Genomic DNA, 22,390 nt, shown 5'->3' on the forward strand with positions numbered 1-22,390 from the left:
AGCTGACAGGAATTCGCTGCTCTGGGGGTGCAGAAAGGAATTTTTTGCAGAACAAGTCCAAGCTGTGCCGGTGAGGGATTTGAAGTTGGTTCTGCTGCATCCCATGGGGTTGTGTTGACCCCAGCTTGTACACGAGAGGGGACATGACTCATTCTCTCTATTTGGTCACTTCATTCTCCACTGCAGAAGAGTTTCCCACTGAAAGTTTCGTGGAGACTGGAACATCTCTGCAGGGAAAAAAAAATCTTCCTTGTTAAACATTTAAATGAAATAAAACAAGGAATTTGATCAGTAGCTCTTGCCTAAATGTCTTATACAAAAAGGCCAAAATCAGCTTTAAATCCCATCATGTTTTGAGAGGATTCAAATTTGTTCACCTGATAAATGGGAAGGAAAAAAAATATTTTATTCTGAAAATATGGCATGGGGTTTTTTCCTGAATTTTTTGGACCCACAGATCCTGAATGTGAGTAGCCATAGAACTTTAAAAACATTCCTTGATGCTCATAACCTACACAGGGTTTTCCTGTAGAGTCCCCCTGTGCATCTCCAAGGAAGGGAGAGGAATAATTTAAATAAACTGACAAATAAGGGACAAGGATTGAGGTCACCTTGTAGGGAGAGCTGACCTTCACCTTCTGGAGTCCTTTGGAATTCCCAGCCGTGAGCCATTTGCAGCCTTGACTTGTGATCCATAATTTGGTTTTCCCACCTGCAGAGCAAAGAAGCGCTGGCTGCCCTACTGCAGAGGATGCTCCCAAAGGGCTCCCAGTCCCTCTGGAATTATAATAATGATGTTGTGAATAAATTACAATAAATTGTCTTCTTTTTCTGCTGGCCACGGGCAGCTTCCTATAATGTTTGACAACCCTTTCCATAAAAACTTTCCTAATTTCCAATCTAAACCTGTCCTGGCACAGCTTGAGGTCATTTCCTCTCCTCCTGTCCCTGTTCCCTGGAGCAGAGCCCTTTCCCTCCGGCTGTGCCCTCCTGTCAGGAGCTGTGCAGAGCCACAGGGTCCCCCCTGAGCCCCCTTTGCTCCAGGCTGAGCCCCTTCCCTGCTCCCTTCTTGTCCTCAGGCCCCTTCCCCAGCTCTATTCCCTTCCCTGGACATGCTCCAGGCCCTCAATGTCCTTTTGCTCATGAGAGATCCCAAAGTGACCCCAAGATTTGAGGTGTGGCCTCAGCTGTGCCCAGCACAGGAAAATGCTCCCTTCCCCGACCCTGTTAGCCACATAATTGCTGGTACAAGCCAATTATCACTTCCCAGCACTCATCAGTGAATCCATAAAGTTGAGGAGAGAAAGGAGGAGAAAAACCTTTAGTTCCCTTCCCTTTAAACATCATTTCCTATGCATGCAAGTAACATGAACACTGCAATTACACGGCCAAGCAGGCTGAAGACAGAACAAGGAGGGGGGGAAAAAACAGGAGGAAAGATTTACAGCTCTTCCAAAAAGATGGAGTTGAAATATGTAAAAGAGGGCAGAGCCAATTGCCAAAATACTGGAGGTTTTCTTTTCCTTCCACCGAGCATTGTGAGCGGTGTTTGGAAGGGGGAGGAGAGCGGGGAAGCGTTGGAATCTCAGGGTTTTCATTTCACCGTGAAACTTTAGCACGAGAAATTTTAATTGTGGATCCTTGTGGACAAGACCTTGAAATCCTACCCAGCCAAAGCTTTCTGGTCCCGGAGTGTTCTTGGAACTGGCCGTGGCTCCCAGTCAGTCACTTGGGTGCTTTGTCCAAGTTTGCTCCCTCAGCCCGTCAGCGGGACGCGCGATGGCTTTGGGGTTAACCGTTTGTTGGGACACCCCTCGGTCAGGGCTGTCCCACTGCCCCTCCTGCAGGCAGAGCCTTTCTGAGGATATCTCTGAGGGAATTTGCTCTTTTCCCCGTTGGAAAGCAGCGCTGCTGAACGCTGCTGGCACCTAATCAAGAAACTCCGGAGGAGGAACGCGAGCGCGGCCGCCCCCAGTAATTGATTGTGGCTACTGGTTGGCTGCAGCAGGATTTGTGATAGTGTGAAATCCTATATCTTGGAGGGCCTCAGAATTATCAGGGTATTTAATCACGGGCTGGGCATGTCTGGGCTGTATTTATGTGTATCACCATCAGAGGGTCACTTGGGCAAGGCGCTGAGATAATGGAAAGAAAAAGGACTCGGAAAATAAGGCAATAAATCCTCGTGCTGAGCTTGTAAATGCACAGAACTCCTTGGGAAGCACCAGTAGCCAACTAATGCACCTCCCCATGATTAATCTGCATTTTAGAGGGCGAGTATTTTGGTTCAGGTAGAAGCTGGAGGTGCCTCTGTGACATTGATACAGACCAGATGAAAAGTTGGCTTAGCTGCACTGAAAGGTGGGTCAGGAATCCACAGGAGAAATCCACATGAGCTCACATGATTTGGAGATTTCTATTTCCCAAGCCCAAATATATTATAAAAACAGTCCCTCCTGCAGAATTGTCCTGGTTCCAGATCCCCCAGAAAACCTGCTGAAAGCTTTCAGAAGCCTGAAATCAAAAGGTGTTTTAGTTAAACATTTAGCAAAACCTTGTTTGTGTTGTAAGGAGATTTTTTAAACCATTCTAGAAGAAATACCAACATTTCCCAGGCCTCAATATAGATTATTTTTAATTCTTTTCTATATTTTCACACAATTCTTTTCTTTGCTTTTTCTGGGGGGGAGCTGTTTTTCTTTTTAATAAATGCAGTGATTAATTTCACTTCTCCAAACTATTTTTGTCACGAAGTTTCAATAAATCCAAATTTCAGGAAGCAAAACACCTTGATAACTACTTGGAGAACATTTTTAATAGCATTGCTAACAAGGTTATAAAAGTTTTACAGAGATGAATTTTTCCTGCCATCCCTCATCCACCTTCCTTCTGCCAATAGTTACAAATTCAAGTTGCAAAATCATGCAGGGATAAAAACATCAGGGCCAAAGACAAAAAGCAGATGGCACATTTCAATATTTGCTAATCCCATACATATATTGGATGTTCTGGTTGGGATTCACCTGCCCTATTTTTGTATTCCCAGAATTCCAAGTTTGGAACTGATTGTAGAGGTTTAGAGAGAATAGGTCAGGCTTGGATGTGTTAAAAAAGGGGAAACCCAAACTTTGGGTGTTTTAGCATCCTCTGTTCCTCCATCCCCAAACAACCCCAAAAAATTCAGTTTCACCTCTAGGGAACCACACCCCAAAAATTTGATTATCCCCCATATTCAGGTCCACTACATTCCCATGAAGAACTAAATGAAAAACTTACCCTTGATTGGGTCAAATGTTTTCAAACCTATTAAAAAAAATAAAGTATTAAATTTTTTCTCCTACTTCCACAAACATCTTCCTTGCTGACCTAGGGCTTGGCCCATCTGGTGGCTGGAGTGTTGCTGTTCCTCTGGACAAACCCCTTGGAGAATTTTCTCCTGACTGATAAACCAGTGGGATTTAGGGACTGGCTGGAGGAGATGATCCTGATATGCTAAAGAATAATTTTTTTGTCACCAAAACTTTAGGCTTCAATTCCCACCTCCAAGTCCTGAGGATTTGGAGCTGCAGTCCTACACCAGGTCTGGACAAAAGGCACAGGAACAAACTAATTTTTTATCCCTTTATTTTGGGATATACATGAGCAAGGAAAAGAAGGAAAAGCTGCCTGGGGCAAGAAAAAAGAGGCAGAATCTTTAATGGAATGCTGAGAGAATTCACCTGAAAATCCAGAGCAAGGAAAGAGCTGGAGACTCCTTGGCTTCCACAATAAACAGCTCATCAGTGTCAGCTCATCGTGTTTGTTTCAAACTGACAAAAATTCGACTGATTTAGGACAGAGAAATGTTCCAGTCCCTGTCAGCCAAGGCTGACACATCTGATTTCCCCCATATTATCTGTCTTTCTTTCTGTCTGCCTCCCATGTGCTGAGTCATTCCTTTTTCACAGAAAGCAGCATTTTCTCCTTGAAACTTGCACTCTCTGCTGAAAAAAAAAATTTAAAAAAAAATTAAAAAGTCATGGAAAATGTAGCCGTAGTACTGGGAACTGCTGTGCCAGATTCCCACTTGGCCTGGATCTCTATACCTCTGCTGACCTCAATAATAATTTCACTTGAGGGCAAGCAGAGAACTTGGTGTTCAGTCCCGGAGTGACTGCAGCTGATCTGCTGAATAAATCAGAGCTCACCAACCAGTTGCTCCCTAAATTCCCAGTAGCCCGTGGCCAGTGGATTGCTCCCATGCAGTGGCACAGCAGTTTAATTGGAATCTTGCATTATTATTGGTGGTGCTGTTATTTTTAAAGGCTTTGGCTTTTTTCCAGGGGTCTTTGCCAAGTTGCTCAATACCGTCACTGGCATCAACCCGAAGCTATTAAATTTTTCCCGATGTGAGCATGAGCTACAAATGTGGATTATTTCAGAGGAAAAAAAAAAATTAAAACCCACTCCTTTACAGGCTCATGGTTTTCAGCAGGGACAGCTTGGAATTTATGTTATCACTGAGGAGTCCACCAGCCTTAATGATATCCCAAATTTATTCCCCCAGATGCGTCCATGTCTTTGCTGAAGATCACAAATGAGCTTTGCACAGTTTTGCCTTCTCTCAGGTACCCAAGAACCTTTCAGTTTTTCGTTAATTGAAGTTAACAGAAAGTTTGTCCTTATTTTCCGCAGCCAGGTGCCATTTTCCAAAGAGAGGGGAAACAGCAGAGCACCTTCAAGGCCCTTCTTTCATGAAGGCACAGGAAAAGAGGTGGCATCACTCCCCGGCCTTGCCCAGCTTTTCCATGGTTTCTCTAATCCTTGGGATAGTGCTGCTGGGCAGGCTGAGCTTGGAAACACTAATAAATATTCAGCTTGTCTGCTTTTTGCTGAATAATGGAATATTTCACGTTCAGTTGGAGTCAGGAGCGGATTTGGGGCAGAGAGGGAGGCAGAGGGGGTGTGGGATTGAATTGCTTTCCCTGCTGGGACTGGGGTTTAGTTTTGTGGGGTTTTTTGCTGTCACGGCTCTGAAAGACAGAGGAAGGAGAAATGAGGAGTGGGGCAATGTGAGGGAGAGACAAGAAATATTTCTGTGCTGATGCTGACTAGCTGATACACAGAGGAGAGAGAGAAAGAGAGAGGGGAACACGTTAACAAATCTCTATTTAAATCCCGACTTCCAAGTGAAAATGTGTTGGCTCCTTCTAAATCCCTGCAGAGATTTGGAGCCATCGAAGCCAGCAGACACCCTACGATCATCCACCCTGACCTTTCTTAACTCAGCCTGGAAACCTTACCCAGGGATTCCTGGAATGGAAGGAATTATCCCCACTATGTGCGTGCATTTCTAAGATGCAGCTTTAATAAACTGATGATGGGGATCAGATTCCCGGTGATGCCATGGGCTGGTTCCTGTGTTCCCCTGCAGGAATGCAACCAATGGCTTGTGGTTGGGTTAAAGCACATTTATCCCTTCTTCCTGCAGCTCCTCCTGATTCTGCTCCTGCTGACAGAGCTGCCTGGTCCTCGCAGGCACGGGGAGATTCATACCCCCATGAATCACCGAGCAGAGCTCCAAAGATTTCCCACTTCTTCCCCGAGATGAGCAGGTCAAGGTTCACCAATTTTTCTCTTGTCAAAACTCAAGCTTCAGCCCCAGGAATTCCGTGCTGCAGATCCCCTGGGATGCCATGCCTTGGATATGTGAGGATTTGCATTCTGGAGTGTTTTAAAGCCCCAGGTAATCTTGTCTTGTGAGCCAAAGACAAAGGTGGGCCAGTGGGTATCCTGAAAGAGGATCCAGGCATGCAGGTGGGTCAAAAGGCACAACCCTCACCCCATGCGGCAATTTTACAGAACATTTACTCCCTGTCTTATCCATTCCATTCCATTCCATTCCATTCCATTCCATTCCATTCCATTCCATTCCATTCCATTCCATTCCATTCCATTCCATTCCATTCCTTGCCTCCTGAAAAATCAATTTTCAAATTTTCCACTTTCTATGAAATGTCTTCTTCAGCTCCCCCTGAATTTCATCAAACATAAAATTAAAATTTGGCCGTTTAGCCAGGACTTCCCACCAGAGCAGCAGCTGCAGAATTCTCAATTCTGGGACAAAAAAATTCCCCAGCTCTGCTGCACTGGAAAAATGACATTAACAGAGCCTGGGTGATTTGTGGATGCACAGAATCAGGAAAGGTTGAGTTTTGCAGGTAAAACTCTCAGCACAGGGAATATAAAATCATGGTCATGCATCCTGCCCATCCTGGGCTCAGGGCACATGCACTGGGAGCCACGCTCACGTCCCTGGCTGGGGTTTTCCAGCTGAAATACGGGATCTTTCCACTTCTGCCTCTCCTTATCTCAGTAGAAGGGGCACTCAGCTCTCCTGAATGTGAAAAACAACAAAACTGGAATTGGAAGGGTCAGCTGAGGTTCTTTCAGCTCTTGGTGAAAATCCCTGCCTTTAGTACTCACCAGGTTCTCCCATTTTCTCTGCATAAAGATGGTTTTCCTGCCCTTTTCTGTTCAAAGTCACTTTGACCATTATATATGGAATCTGGATGGGACTTTTAAGTCTTAGCTGGTCACTCGTGGCTTTATTTTTATTCTGAGGAAAAGTCCAGGCACCTCCAGAGAGGCAGAATCACTTTTTAGGGACGCATCTCCCACTCCATGGACGACAAAAAGAACCTTGGTGAGATGAATAATGAAGCCAGGTGAGATGAATTTGACATTTAGGATCCATTTCCCAACAGAAATCAAGGATTTCTTTCCATTTCAGTATCACATACTTCATGTTTGTAGAAATACTGGCTTTAACCATTTTCTAGCTTAAGAAAAATGGGTTTCATCATGCCAGAATAACTTCTTAATTTTCCCAAAGTTGGAGAGAATTTAGATTTCTATTTCTTCCTGAGTTACCCATTTTAACAGATGAGTGAAATATAATAATTTCTCATTCACTGATTTGGTTTCATATCAATTATCAGTTTCTATTCAGGACTGGAAGTTGCCAATCTCAGCTTTACTTAACATCAGGCTTGTCCTGTAAAAATTCTTTCTCTCTAATTCTGGTTAGAGAGAGAGAGAGGGAGAGAAAAAATATTATCCTAAATTTCTGAATAATTAGGAACCATTAATCTGAGTTTTCTCCATGTGCACCAGTATTTGCTTTTTTCAATTGCATTGCTCCTGTGAGTGTTCTCCATGCATGACTACAATTAATAATTTGAATTTTGTTTTTAATTGCTATAATTTGCCTGGGCAAAGGAAGACTCCCAAGTGTGGAATTCCAGCTCTGAAAGTCTCCTGAAGGAAGAAGGGGGGTTCTAGGTCCACCAAGGAGATATTTGTGGACTCACAGTGCTGAGGTAGATTTCTTCAGGAGAAACTCCCAGGGATCAGATCCTCAGCTGATGGGAACCAGAAATTCTTCCACGTGTCCAAATTCCATTTTATACCATCTGCTCCTACCAGATCACTGTAATAAAATCACTGGCAGTTGATTTTATCAATGAATTTTGGCAGTTGATTTTATCACTGACTATTGACAGTTGATTTTATCAATGAATTTTGGCAGTTGACATTTTCACTGCTTTAAAACAGGAGATGTTTGTTTGAGTCCTTGCAATATTTTGTCCTGTCCACAAAGGGGATATCAATTGAAATAATTTTAATATCATCAAAATGTCTGTATTCCATAAAGCAAAATAATCCTGCTCAGCGCTCCCTGTGTGGTGCAGCCGTTTCACACAGATGTTATTTGGATCCCCCTGAGTTTTGGGCCACTCTGGAGAGGAAAAGGGGGAGAGCACTTTACCTGGGAGAGCAGAGAGCAGCACCTTTGATAATTCCAATCAGGAATTCCCAGGCTGCTCAGAGGCTGAGCTGCTGTCGGCCTAGAGATGAATTATGGAGCTCATGGAGGTGAAATGGAAGGATAAATGTAATTTATCCATGGCTCCACAACCTGCAGGAGGCCCGTCCTTCAGCACTGCCCATCCCCAGTTTATCCAGCTCCCACTGCAGAGATGTTTGCAGGACCCAAAGTGCTGTGATCAATCAATCCTTTGGCCACCACCTCTCTCCCCCTCCCCTCAAGGAGGGCAGCAGTCAATGTTTTATTCCTGTTGGGAATTTAGCTGAAAAGAGACTGGAAAATACAAAGCCGTGGCTAATTCCAAGTCCTGCACCTGGCAAGATAGCGTGTCCTTGGGCCTAGCTGTAGTAGGATAACAAATAGTGAAAGAGACATGGGAAAAGAGAGATGTAACCCCTAAGGAATGAGGAAGAGTTCATGGTATGGAATCACAGAATCACAGAAATTCTAGGTTGGAAGAGACCTTTAAGATCATCGAGTCCAACCCATGTTCTAACACCTCAACCAGATCATGGCACCAAGTGCCACATCCAGTCTTTTTTTAAACTCTTCGAGGGATGGTGACTCTACCACCTCCCTGGGTAGATGATTCCAGTTTAACCAATAGATTGCTTGGCTTACAGAATATTCATAAGCTTATTATTTGCTGTATAAGTGTTTGATACTTTCTCCAATAAACTGGACCTGTGATGAACCAGCTGGTGTCCTGGTCCCCTTCCTACGACGTATTCCTGCCAGCCCTCATTTAAAGAACAAACCTCCTTTGTGCAGGGCTCCTGCAGGGGTGGGGGATCCCCTGCCAGGGTCCCACAGCTGATCCCCGAGCACACCACGGACCCTGGTGTCACAGACATCCCACAAACACAGAGAAGCCAGGCAGCCCTGTGTTATCCATGCCAAAGTTCTGGATTTCCTGGCGCTCTCAAGCTCTTTGGACCACGGGGATTATACATTGCACAAGGTATCAGATGCCGAAGCGACTTTTGAACAAAAAAAAAAAAAAAGGAAACAAATCAGAATGACCTCTCCAAGACTCCAAGAAAGGATCCTACAGAAGTGTTTTTAACAATAACAGAGCAGGAAACTTTGCCTCCTCAGACATTTACCCAGCCTCTCTGCCTGCTGGCATTCCTCAAGTGCACTTGGACACACGCTGGGCCACCGAGGGCCGGGATCCTCTCGGATTTCACAAACTGAGCAAGGTCAGCCCGGGGCAGAGGTTGGATGGGATTCCTCACTGAGAAACCCCCACTGCCCATCAAAGGTGCTGCTGTTCCATCCACTGGCAGTGAGCTTTGTTTCAGCCCAAGGTTATTCCAGAACAGCTGGGTTGTTCTTCTGCACAGTGGGTTCCACCCAGATTCCGCTGAGGATTTGGTACAGTTTGCCCAACACTGGAATATTCACCCAAAATGGCTCCGTCAAAGTAATTTTTAACTTTCATTCCACATTCTGCAAGATTTTTGATAAATAAAATGGTACACAAGGTATCCCTCTTACTGATTTTCCTTTTCCAGGGAAATCCTTGCACAACTTCCCTGCTTCCAGGTCAAACTCAGCTCAGACTTTGCCCCAGGCAGCAGCCACACAGATATTTCAGGAGTTAAACTGTGTTCAGTGGGATTCAGGTAGCAAAAATAAGGATGTTTATGGTGTAGAAATCTACCTGAGCTTGTAAATCTCACCTCTTCTTGGAGTCAATAAAAGAAGTCTTTGGATGTAAGACGCAAGATCTGCTGAATGCAGCCACTTTAAAGTGAAGAAAATAGTGCTGTTCCATCAACTGGCTAAGAAAAATGGCTGAATAAATTCAAAAATAGAGTTCATAAATAAATGCATTTAAAATTCATAAATAAGCTTATTTGTGGGAATCTGCAGCATTTCCAGGAGGCCTGAAGTCAGTTTTAGCATGATCTCAGCCCCTCAGGCATTTTAAACCATCATGAAGGAATCAGCCCTATTTTCCTCTGTCCTGTGCCACTGACTCTCCCCAAAGTCACCAAAAACTCAGAACCTGAAAAGGAATTAACTCCTCATTTGGGGTTTATCAGGGGAAACTCAAAGCAAGCAGGATCAGAAACACCAACAGCTGTAACCAGGACTCTCCACCTGCCCCCTCTGGTCCCAGTGGCCTGAGGAGCCTCTCTGCAGGGGCTTGTTTTCATTCCAGGAACTGTCAGCAGCATCCTGGATTGCAAATTATTCCACTCAGTCCCCTCTGGCGCCCTGGGGAATTTGTCTTTGTCACACTGGAGCCCTGCTCTGCTCCCCAGCCAGCTCCCTGCTTTCCCTCCAGCCTCTTTCTGCCCCTGCCTGTGTCTCATTCTCTCCCTGCCCTCCAAATTTTCCTAGGAATGCTCTGCTGCTTTCAGGAGGGTTGCAATTCCCATTTCCTCTCCTTGGCCCAAAGGGGAGCATCCCATACAAGACGAACAAGCAGAGTTGTCTCCTGCTGCTCAGCTGCAATTTTTGTAAAGACCTGTCAATTTTAGCACATCTTTAGTGCCATTCCCCCTTTTTTTCAAAATAAAAAAGTTCATTTTCCAGCTGTTCCCTTGCATGGATTTATTTAGAGGCTGCTGCCTGACATTACCAGTGCAAGGGAGAGAAGGGAACCTGTAGCCCCTAAGGGACAGGATTGCAGTCACAGGCTGATATTGATCAGGATTTTAGGCTCCAAATCCATCATTTTTCTCAAGGCCAGAACTCTCAGGCCTTCCTTGGAAGAATCCAGGCTGGGAAGTTCAAAGTTTCATTGGAAAACTCAGGATTATGAGGACACCTTGAGCCATCTCAGTACTGAACCCCTCCCAAGTGCTGTTGACAAACAAACATAAAGATCCAAATTTTTCTTTATCCTCAGAGACAGCAAGGAACCCCATAAAATGGGCATGGCGAAACTCACAGAGACAGATTACAAGAGGCAATTTTGCCTGGAATTTCTGGGATTTCTGGGAATTATGGTACCTGCAAATACCTGTGTTAGCAGCGAGGGAGAAGCTGGTTGCTACAGCAGTGATGTGTGTTATTCCAAACCCCACATCCCTGATATGGAGTGCAGGGAAGGGCAGGGAGCTGGGAAAGGGAGAGATGTGGGAAGCCAGATGAAAAGTTTTATTAGGTGATTATTAAACTCTTCTGCAGTGCCAAGCGCGGCGCAAGGCTGCCAGCTCGTCTCACTGCAAACCCAAAATTAAAATAATGAGAGGGGCCCTGATCATGGGCTGGGTGGGGGCTGATTTTCTATCTGGGCTGGCTAAAAAGCTGCACCTCCCTCGTCAGTCCAAGAGGGAAACTTGGAAGTGGCAGAGAAGCTTCTTGCAAGGACAATGAGTCTGTATCTGAGAAGGGAGATGTTCCATCCTTTGTTTCAGCCCAAGATTATTCCAGAACAGTTGGAATTGTTCTTCTGGACAGTGGGTCCCACCCACATCCTCCTGATTCCACTGAGGACTTGGTACAATTTGGAATGTCCACCCAAAATGGCCCTGTCAAAGTAATTTTTAGCTTCCATTCCACACTCTGCAAGACTTTTGATAAATAAAATGCTACACAAGGCAGCATTACTCTTACTGATTTCCCTTTTATAGGGAAATCATTGCACACCTTCCCTGCTTCCAGCATGAACAGTGCTGTCCAACCCAGCTCAGACTTTGGCCCAGGCAGCAAAGACAAACCCAGCCACACAGATATTTCAGGAGTTGAACTGTGCTCAGCGGGATTCAGGTAGCAAAAATAGGGATGTTCAATCTGGTAATGAAAAGTCTAGTAAGAACCCAAACCATCCATCAGTCAGGGCTCCCAGAATCTGGCTCCTTTCCCAGGGAATGGAGGAAGGTGGGACTGTCTTGACCACCTACTCATGGAGCCAAATCCTTTTGTTGTGACTGCTTCCCTCCACAGACATGGGGAGGGCACCAGGAGCTCTGCAGAGTGGGTGGTTGGGATGATTCATCCCTGTCGCACCATGAAATCCCATCTGGAGCATCTTCATCCTCTTCGTGCCCTTTAACAGGTGAGCTAAATGCAATCCACTCTTCAGGCATCAGATCCAGACGTCTCCCGTGGAAAGAGACAGGGATTTATGGAATCACAGAATGGTTTGGCTTGGAAAGAACCTTAAAGTTATCCAGTTCTGTGACGGTGTTCACAGGGGTTCTTGGATGAGGGAAGAGATGAGGATCTGACTCCATGTTTCAGAGGGCTGATTTATTATTTTATGATATATATTACATTAAAACTATACTAAAAGAACAGAAGAAAGGATTTCATCAGAAGGCTGGCTAAGAATAGAAGAAGAAAGAATGATAACAAAGGCTTGAGTCTCGGACAGAGAGTCCAAGCCAGCTGACTGTGATTGGCCATTAATTAGCAACAACCACATGAGACCAATCACAGATGCCCCTGGTGCATTCCACAGCAGCAGATAATCAATGTTTACATTTTGTTACTGAGGCTTCTCAGCTTCTCAGGAAGAAAAATCCTAAAGAAAGTATTTTCCACAAAAGATGTCTGCAACACAGTTCCAACACTGTGCCATGGGCAGGGACACCTTCCACTAGACCAGGTTGTTCCAAGCCCTTTCCAGCATGGCTTTGAACATTTCCAGCCAGGCTGGGAGTCAGGAGCATCAGTTGTGAACAGGGATTCCCAATGTTTGCATCCAGACCTGAGAGCCACCCTGAGCCACACGTGGATGTTGATTCAAAGAGATCCAGGTCTTGGTTCAGCCAAGCATTTTATGTCACATTTTGAACCTAGATGTGGCTGCAGGGTCGTATTGTTTGACAGTGGCTTGTGAAAATGGGGTGTGAGATGAGACAAATCTGCTGTTGCTCCAGTGTATTACCCTGGACTGAACCTGAGATATTTGGGATGGGTGCTCCCACCCATCCATCTGGAATCTCCTACAGAGGGTGAGACCTTCTCCCGTGTGGATCTTATTCCTCCAAAGGGCTGAAACAAGCTTCCCTTTCTCTGACCCCACCAACCCTGCACACTGAGACAAACCCAATTTTAAATCACACTGGCAATACAACCCTGCCTACATCACATCTCCAGGGACATTTCTGCTGTTTTCACTAAATTTCTTCTCTGCTGCAGGAAGATTTCTCCACACCAAGCTTTCACTTGCCTCAGCCTCCCGTTCATCTCATTACCCTGGTGGTGGTGGTGACCTTCTCACACCCTTGGAGCAGGTCCAGGGACAGGAGAAGGTCACCATCACCTCACCAGGTTGGCACGGAGAAGGCAGCACAAGCCACACGCTTCCCTGACCTATGATGCCGTCCACCCCTGTGAGCACAAGTGTTCTGTGGGATGTGTGAGGTGGCTTTAGGATCTGGAGGCAGCTTTCCATGCCTGGAACAGGCAGTGCTGGTAATTCTCCAGGAGATGAGAGGCAGGGGGAACACACAGCGAACGCCGAGCGGAAAGGCAGAGCCGCTCTCGGGGAACTGCGTGGGGCTGAGGTAATGTTCTGTGCCGTGATACTCCCAGTAGGAACATCTGAGTTTGGGGTCACAGGTTTGCAGGGAGCCATCTTGTTAACGTCATGGGCAGCTCGGAGCAACCCAGCCTCCGTTTTTCCACTGCTTGTGTGTGTGGGAATTCGTGGGGCTTCGCCCGAGTCAACGTGCTGGCCCTCCTGAAATCCCTGCTTGGGATTCCCAGGAAAGCCTTGGATCTGCTGCTGCCCTTCCTGAAATCCCTGCTGTGTCCTGGGATTCCCAATAAAGCCGTGGATCACAGATTTGGGATGAAGGGAAGGGAAGGGAAGGGAAGGGAAGGGAAGGGAAGGGAAGGGAAGGGAAGGGAAGGGAAGGGAAGGGAAGGGAAGGCAAGGCAAGGGAAGGGAAGGGAAGGGAAGGGAAGGGAAGGGAAGGGAAGGGAAGGAAGGGAAGGGAAGGGAAGGAAGGGAAGGAGGAAGGAGGGAAGGGAAGGAAGAGGAAGGAAGGCAAGGCAAGGCAAGGCAAGGCAAGGCAAGGCAAGGCAAGGCAAGGCAAGGCAAGGCAAGGTAAAAGGACAATTCCAACTATAGCACTGAATAAACTAAAAAGCCACACGGAACATCAAGGAAAAGAGCAAACAAAAATATTAGGCTAACAAAAGTTAGTCTAAATATTAGCTAACAAAAGTTAGTGGCTCTGCTAAGCCGTGCCTGCGCAACTCGTAGCTGGACGAATTTGTGGGGTGGATGGAGAAAGAGACCTCAGGGCTTCAGCACTTGCAAATCCCACAGCAAGTTCCTATCTACTCCCACTCCTGCAGGAGCTCCATGGAAACGAGCTCAAACTGTGCAAATTGGCTGCAAAGTGTTTTTCTTGAGTCAGTAACACAATACTTTTTCTTTCTCGACATCAAATATTCGCTTCACCCCCAAACAGCCCTCGCCAGCTCCCAATGTGATAAGCAATTAGTTTGGTTAAGGCTTCTTTTTTTAGGAGCTGAAGCTGTGGGAGTTGCTGGTCTTGGAGGAGACGTGAAATCTGCTCTTTCCCCATCCAGAGCATTTGTGCAGAACTCCAGCACCTCAGCTCCTGGACACGGAGAGCCAAGGCAGCTGTTGGGCATGAAAAGCCTCTGGAACCTGCCATGCCTCAGGAGCCTTTCCTGCTCTGAAGGAATTTCTATTCCTGATCATTACAGCAGGAAAAGATTTGGATTCTCAGGTCATTTAGACTCAAACATACAAAACTCTCTCCTTTGAAGCTCTAACTCTGCTGGTGTTTTCACCGAGACTCAAAATATCTATTTCAAAGGAAAAAGTGAAGAAGAAATTGTCAAAATGTGCTGTGGGTCAGAAATTTGAGGGCCATCAAGGTGCTCTTGGGGCTGAACACATCAGCTCTAAATACAGCACCAGGCTGGGAGAGCTGGGATTGCTCATCCTGGAGAACAGAAGGTTCCAGAGAGACCTTGGAGCCCCTTCCAGTGCTTAGAGGATCTCCAAGAGACCTGGAGAGGGACTTGGACATCCCTTTGGACAAGGGAAGGAGGGACAGGACATGGGGGAATGGCTTCCACTGCCAGAGGGCAGGGATGGATGAGATATTGGGAAGAAAATCTTCCCTGTGAGGATGGTGAGGGCCTGGAATGGATTTCCCAGAGAAGCTGGGGCTGTCCCTGGATCTCTGGAAGTGTCCAAGGCCAGGTCGGACAGGGCTTGGATCACCCTGGGATAGTGGGAGGTGTCCCTGCCAATGGAATGGGGTGGGAATGGATGAACTTTAAGGTCCTTTCCAACCCAGACCAGCCTGAGATTCCAGGATTTTTTGAAAACACAGCAAAAGTTCCTCATTTCCTTTCTGGTGCTCCTGTTCCATGTTCTCAGTGCAAATGCTGGACTTGTCTTTAATTCAGTGTCTGAGGTGCTCCAGTCTTAAAATGATGCTCAGATTCCACCCTAGATTTGGGAATAGGGAAGGGAAGGGAAGGGAAGGGAAGGGAAGGGAAGGGAAGGGAAGGGAAGGGAAGGGAAGGGAAGGGAAGGGAAGGGAAGGGAAGGGAAGGGAAGGGAAGGGAAGGGAAGGGAAGGGAAGGGAAGGGAAGGAAGGGAAGGGAAGGGAAGGGAAGGGAAGGGAAGGGAAGGGAAGGGAAGGGAAGGGAAGGGAAGGGAAGGGAAGGGAAGGGAAAAGGACAATTCCAGCTACAGCATCAAATAAACTAAAAAGCCACACAGAACATCAAGGAAAAGAGCAAACAAAAGTATCAGGGCAGGTCAGCAGCCTCAATGGAGACATTATTTCCCCCATTATTCTGCCTCTAGGCAGAAAAACAAATCAAAAATTATGAAAGTCGTGTCAGCAGCAGAAAGTTGGCAGGAGCCAGTGCCTGCACGGAGTGGTGCTGGGCTGCACAAGAAAAGCTGCTTATCATGTGGAATCACTTACTAAGTCCTCAAATTTGACTCCCTCCCTCCTACCAGAGCAGCCTTTCCCCCGGCTGAAGGGGTGACAGTCCCATGATGCTTTTTATTTTTTGCCCTACAGACTCCAAGATTGTCCATTTTGGATGCAAAATGGGTGCATCTAATCCGAACCAGGGAGGTCCTGTCATGAGCAGACTCATTTATTTCTTCACTGGCAAAGCACAAAAAAGCATCAGAATAAATGGGACAAAGGAAAACCTTTTGTGGTCTGGGGGGAAATTCCCTGAGCTGGGAATTCTTGTGTGGCATTGGGCAGGTCTTGGACACATGTCAGGAGTTTCTCTGATTGTGGCTCACTCCTCGACACAGACATCAGGAATAAAGGTATTTCTATTTGTTTGGAAAGATTTGAGTTCAGATGAGTTCCCAGATGCTCTCCTGATATAATATTGGTATAATACTGATATAATACTGACTTTTCAGTGTTACATATAATACTGAAATGGTATAATACTGATATAATACTGACTTTTCAGTGTTATGTATAATACTGAAATGATATAATACTGACTTTTCTAGGAGACAGCAGTTATTTGGTGGTGTCCAGGGACAGTTCCCAACACCGTTTTTTCCCCCCTGGCCAGGAGTGTCTCTCTGCTCTCCTGCCCCTGGTGCTCCTGTTCCTCCTTGTTCATTCCTCTCAGATAAAGTAACTTTTACCCAAGGCTGGAAAATCCTCGTGAAGCTTTTACTTCATGGCTTGTGTTCGGCTCGGCTGAAAACATTAGAGGCCACATCCTCACGTAGTATAAAACAGGAACCAGGCCAGTTTCCAGCAGGGAAAAATCCAACCCTCCCTGGCCAGAACTGCTCAGATGGACCCACGAGGGTTTAGGGGCTGCCACACTTCCCTTTTAACATCACCCCCAGCTAAAGGAGAGCACAGAGAGGCAGCGAGAGGCTTTTGGAGGGAGCATAAATATAATTCCAACGCGAGGCTGGTATTTTCCATGGTTTGCAGCAGAGCCATTCCCATCAATAAATGCACCTTTACCTTCTCTCCTGGCCCTATTATCCCCCCACACCGTGGTTTAATTACTTGGTGCCTAAGAAGCATTTGGGACAGCGAGGTCTGTCACCCCTTAAGCTGCCTGCCCCACTCTTCATTTCATGAACAAGATCCACACAAACTCCCTTAGCCAATGGCAGCCTGGTCACACAAGTATTATGTTTTTCCTCTCGCTGTCTACTGTTTCACCACTGGAGGAATTACACAGCCAAGAGCCCGGTAGGAATAATGGCTCTATTCATTTCCCCCTGGGACTAATTCTTACAGATGGCAAGCACTGTGATGGGGCAAATTAGCTTCTTATTTCATTGGGAGGCTTAAAGTTATAAGCTCATTTTGTTGTTGTTTACGGGATAGCTCACGGCAGGACGGTGCAAGCCTGTACATTGCTGCTGGGAGGGAAGGAGGCAAATCCTGTGCCAGGGCAGCTCAGGGGGTAGGGAAGGGGATGCTAGGAGGGCCCTGTCACTGCTGAGCCCCAGCTCGGGCTGTGCTGGGCTCTGGAGCCCGGGCAAAGCTCTCTGGCTGCCGGGGCTCCCAGTCAGGTGCTGAGACCAACAGGAGGCTTAGCGCCGCTGCAATCCAGGATCACGGCCCTGGCACTTTGGGAAAGGGGGATTTGCCAGTGTTTCTGGGGAGAGGGGGTGGAAAAACAGGCAGTTTGCACTGCTTGGGATGATTTGGAGCTGTGCTGCAGATGAGAAGTGGGGAGAGGGTTATTTACCTGAAAAGGCCAGCCAGGAGATGTGTGATGGTGTTCACAAATTCCAAACCTCAACCCAGCACTGCTGTGCTCACCACAAACCCCTTGGGGCCACTTCCTGCAGTTTGGGACATGGCAAATCCTGGAACTCTGGGAATTTTTAGGATGGATGGAAGTGTGTCAGTGTTCACAGGGGTCTTAGGATGAGGGAAGAGACGAGGATCTGACTCCATGTTTCAGAAGACTGATTTATTATTTTATGATATATATTACATTAAAACTGTACTAAAAGAATAGAAGAAAGGATTTCCTTAGAAGGCTGGCTAAGAATAGAATAAGAAAGAATGATAACAAAGGTTTGTGGCTCGGACTCTCTGTCCAAGCCAGCTGACTGTGATTGGCCATTAATTACAAACGTCCAACATGGGCCAATCCCAGATGCACCTGTTGCATTCCACAGCAGCAGATAATCAATGTTCACATTTTGTTCCTGAGGCCTCTCAGCTTCTCAGGAGGAAAAATTCGAAAGAAAGGATTTTCCATAAAAGATGTCTGTGACAGAGATGGATGCAGGAATGTTTTCTTTCGCAGTCATTTCCCTCTGGAGACAGCAGCAGTCTCAGGACTACAGAGGATCCTTGGAAAGGGAAGGACATCTTTTTCCCTGCGGTCATCACCGTGAGGCTGTGGTTGCCCAGTGAATTAGGTGCCACTGAGGTGCCTTTCCCAGATGGCATTTCCAGACGGGAAATCCCAGACTGAGCCTTCCCGTACACGGCTTGTCTGATTTTCCAAGCAGAACACAGAGTCATGTGTCCCCAGCTTTGAGTGAATCAGCATCTCCCTGGGGATTCCAACTGACACCAGTCACCAGTCTGGCCCGCAATGTCACTTTTTTATGGGTTTCATGGTCAGAATCACTTCTCATGAGTAGTGATGCACCATGAGGAGTAATAGAAGACGTTGGATGGGATTTTATTTGGCAAAAGTGTCTCAGAGAGAAATTGTCAGTGAAACAAGCAACCATCATTCCTCAGTCATCATTCCCCATCCCTGGAAATGTCCAAGGCCAGGCTGGATGGGCTTGGAGCAGCCTGGGATAGTGGAAGGTGTCCCTGGGTGGAAAAAATTGAGGTTTAAGGTCCCTTCATACCCAAACCCCAGAATTCCATGATCCATGATGTTATTAAGAGCTGTTTTCCTGCAGCTGCTGGTATGGATAAAATATTTATTTCCTGCAGGGTCTCAGGAGATCATAAGGGACGTGGAGAAGCTTAAGGACAGTGAGTCCAAGGAATCCTCCCGGTGAGATGGTTCCCAATGCATGACAGACTCCAGCTTCAGATTCCCTGTCCCTTCTAGTGCTCATCCATCTTTTCTGCCATATTTTGGGGGATGAGTTTCACCCTGGATACATCCTTGAGTATTGACTCATTCCATGATCATTATGAACATTACAAATGGGGTGTCTTGTTATTATGATTATATTATGATAATTATGTTTCATGATAAGTGGGATATTTTGCCCAGACCTGCACATCTACATTGCAGATGATCTTCACCTCCCATCCAGCATCCTCATGCTCTGAGATCCTCTGTTGCCTTCCCACCACATTCCTGATGCCCTTCCTATGCCCACCAGACACCTCCAGTCACAGCTCCACACTCCTGACATCCATGGTAATTCCTCTTCCTTGTCTGCCTCTGAGACACTTCCAGGTGCTCATAAAAATGTGAACTTTTCTCTTCTGAAATAGCTCAAAATATTCAAGAAGAAAATCACTGTTGGCAATATGAAAATAACCTGAAAATGATTTTTTTTTTTGAGGGAAGAGGACACAATAAAAACACGTAGATAGAAATAGAAAGCTCTCACATGTATGGAACAGATAAGGCCTGCTGTAATGATTTAAGGAATCATGATCGCTTTTACAGCATAGAAAACAATCCTCAAAATGGAAAGTCACGACGACATGAAAATTCTGTTTTCTGACAAAGGTTAACCCAGAATGTTTCCATCCCACAAAATGCTACATTTGCATATGCTCAGACACTCACATATGTTTGCAAAATTCACCCTGCTCCAGACACAGCTTTTTTTTCTGTAAGTGAAAAAAAAACATTTCAAAATACCAACCCTATTTTCATCACAGAAAGAGCTGTCTCTTCAGGAAGTGCCAGCCATGAGCGAAGGCAGTGGCAGAAAAATAAACCTGGTTGTTCTGTAAAGCCACCCCACCATGAGGTAACGTTCTGGGTGGTGTAAATTACTCCAGAGCTCCAGCTACCTGGAGTAAGTATGGAAAAACCAATGGAATGTGTGGGGCTACAGCTTCTCCATGGCTTTTCTAGACACATCCACCACCAGCACCTTGGCTTTGGAGGAAAAATATTTTACCTGTTCCTCAAAGTGATGGTTTTTTGCTCTAATGTGCAAGTGGGAGGTGGTTTTTGAGCCACCTAAAGCTCAGAAGGACCAGGATGGGTGTCCATGGTGCTTTTCCTGCTGTGGCAGGTTTGGCCTTGGATCTTTGGAGGGAGCTTGGTGTCTGTTGTAGGGACACCACATCCACTTTCAACCAAGAGAGGAAAAGAAGGAGAGGGGGAGCAAAAAGGAGGAAAAGAGAAGAAAGAGAAGGAGAAGAGGGAGAAAAAGGGGGAAAATGAGAGAGGAAGAAGGAGGAGAAGGAGAAGGAGAAGGAGAAGGAGAAGGAGAAGGAGAAGGAGAAGGAGAAGGAGAAGGAGAAGGAGAAGGAGAAGGAGAAGGAGAAGGAGAAGGAGAAGGAGAAGGAGAAGGAGAAGGAGAAGGAGGAAGGAAAAAGAGAAGGAGAAAAAGGAAAGAGAAGGAGAAGGAGAAGAAGAAGAAGAAGAAGAAGAAGAAGAAGAAGAAGAAGAAGAAGAAGAAGAAGAAGAAGAAGGAAAAAGAGAAGGACAAGAAGGAGAACAAGAAAGAGAAAGAAGAGAAAAAAGAGAAAGAGAGGAAGGAGAGGAAGGAGAAGAAGGAGAAGGAAAAGGAGAAATAAAATCCCCACACGTTGATTGTGTTGAATCACAAAGCCAACATCACGCTGTGGTGGAAATTCCTCCCTCCCGATGCCTCCCCTCCTGGCTTTCTGTCTTCACTTGGAGCCAGTGGTTACTGGAACCACCAATTCCTACATTTTGTCAGGCCAAGTCCTCTCCTGTGTCCACCAGCACTGAGCCCCAAGCCCTGGAGGGGAAAGCCCAGGCTAGAAGAGCCCTGCAAGCCTCTGCTGAAAGCCCAAGTCAGCAACATTTGCACGGAGACCTCCCCACCTCGCTGGGTTCGTGATTCCTGTGGTGGCCTCGTGGCTGCTTTTACGAGCAGCTCAGAGAGGGGAAGAGGAGAGCAGGCGTGGAAGCTGAGTGACAAAACCAAGGCCGGCTCTGCCAGGGCATTTCCTTATGTAAGAGGAGCAATGGGATGGTTTCCTACACCCCTGTGGCCAAAGGAATGTGGGGAGCACACGGAAACGGATCCCGCTGGAGTCGGGAACATGCGTGGGCTGGCCCAGGGAATGAGGGAGCTGCTCCAGAGCTTCCCCAGCTCCTGTCCAAGGGATTAAACCATGCACTGCAGGGCTTGCAGGGAAAAGCCAGCCAAAGGCAGCGCGCTGTAAGCAGGCAGGGAGTTCAACTCAGGATTCCTTGCGAAAGGAGGAGAAGGGAACAAAAATAAAGTCGAATTCCTGCATCTGTAAAACAAAAGTCTCCATGTTTTTCCAGGTTTCAGGGTGAAGGGCTTGTAATGCAATGCTGCTGCTTTCTGTGTTATTTTATTTTTATAAATCTCTCTCTCTCTCCCTCAGTTTTCCTCATTCTAACCTTTCTCACTGAGATCTCCAGAGCTGAGCTGATGTTGTTACCTATCCATGTAATGCCCACTGTCCTCACGGAATTATTAAAGAGCTAAATTACAAAATTATTAAAGTGATATAATATTTAGAACAAAATTATTAAAGTGTTAAATATTAATATATTAAAATATAAAAAATATTAAAATATTAACAAGTCCACCAGCTTGGTTTTTTTATGGGTTTCACCTAGTCATTTTTTATGGGTTTCACCTACTTTCCTCCCTAGGGCAAGAAATGAGATTTATCAGCAGTTCACTCCCCAAAAGGGCACCCCCATGTAGGGGGATTGAGCAATAATGATCTCCTGGCATCCCTTGCTTTATTATTTCCACTGATAAGGACAGGTGTCACTGGCAATTCTGGCTTCAGGAAGTTCATTCTAGGAAATTAATTCCCCTCAGAGCCCGTTATAGAGGGAAATAAGTTGCTGAAATCAGCTGGGTGCACCTTGCTGTGGTTGCTGACCACATTCCAGATGTTTCCTCATGGACTTTGCAACATCCCTGCCCTTTGGGGAAAGAAAATCTGGTTGAAACCAGGAGATAAAGCAGGGAGAGTCAGGGTTTTATGGGATTGGACATGCAGGCGAAATAATAAAACCAGATTTTCTCTGAGGTTGAAACAGGACCAGCGAGTCTGATCTCGGGTTCTAAGGGGCTCTTGACTTGAGCTGCTGGTTCCCATCCAAACTGCTGAAATGGAGTGTTTGGCATCTCATCACAAGCCATTAACTGTTCATGGCTGATGGGGCAGGAGCAGGGAAGCACCACTCCTGCTCCTGACATAAATTAGGAGGAGCTGAACAGAGACATCTTGGCTTAGGTAACCAGAGATCCACCACCAGTCCCTTTTATTTCTACATGAACCATTGGAAAAAGAATTTAACATAATTATTGAGGGGAGTATTCATTACACAAAGCTATTTCCTTGGAGAAAGTTTAGATCTCAACACAAATTCTGTCCCATCGCCCACAGTCAGAGCCACAACAGTCCCCAGACT

Source organism: Zonotrichia leucophrys, chromosome 2 (assembly GCF_028769735.1).
Source record: "Zonotrichia leucophrys gambelii isolate GWCS_2022_RI chromosome 2, RI_Zleu_2.0, whole genome shotgun sequence".
Taxonomy (NCBI): Eukaryota; Metazoa; Chordata; class Aves; order Passeriformes; family Passerellidae; genus Zonotrichia; species Zonotrichia leucophrys.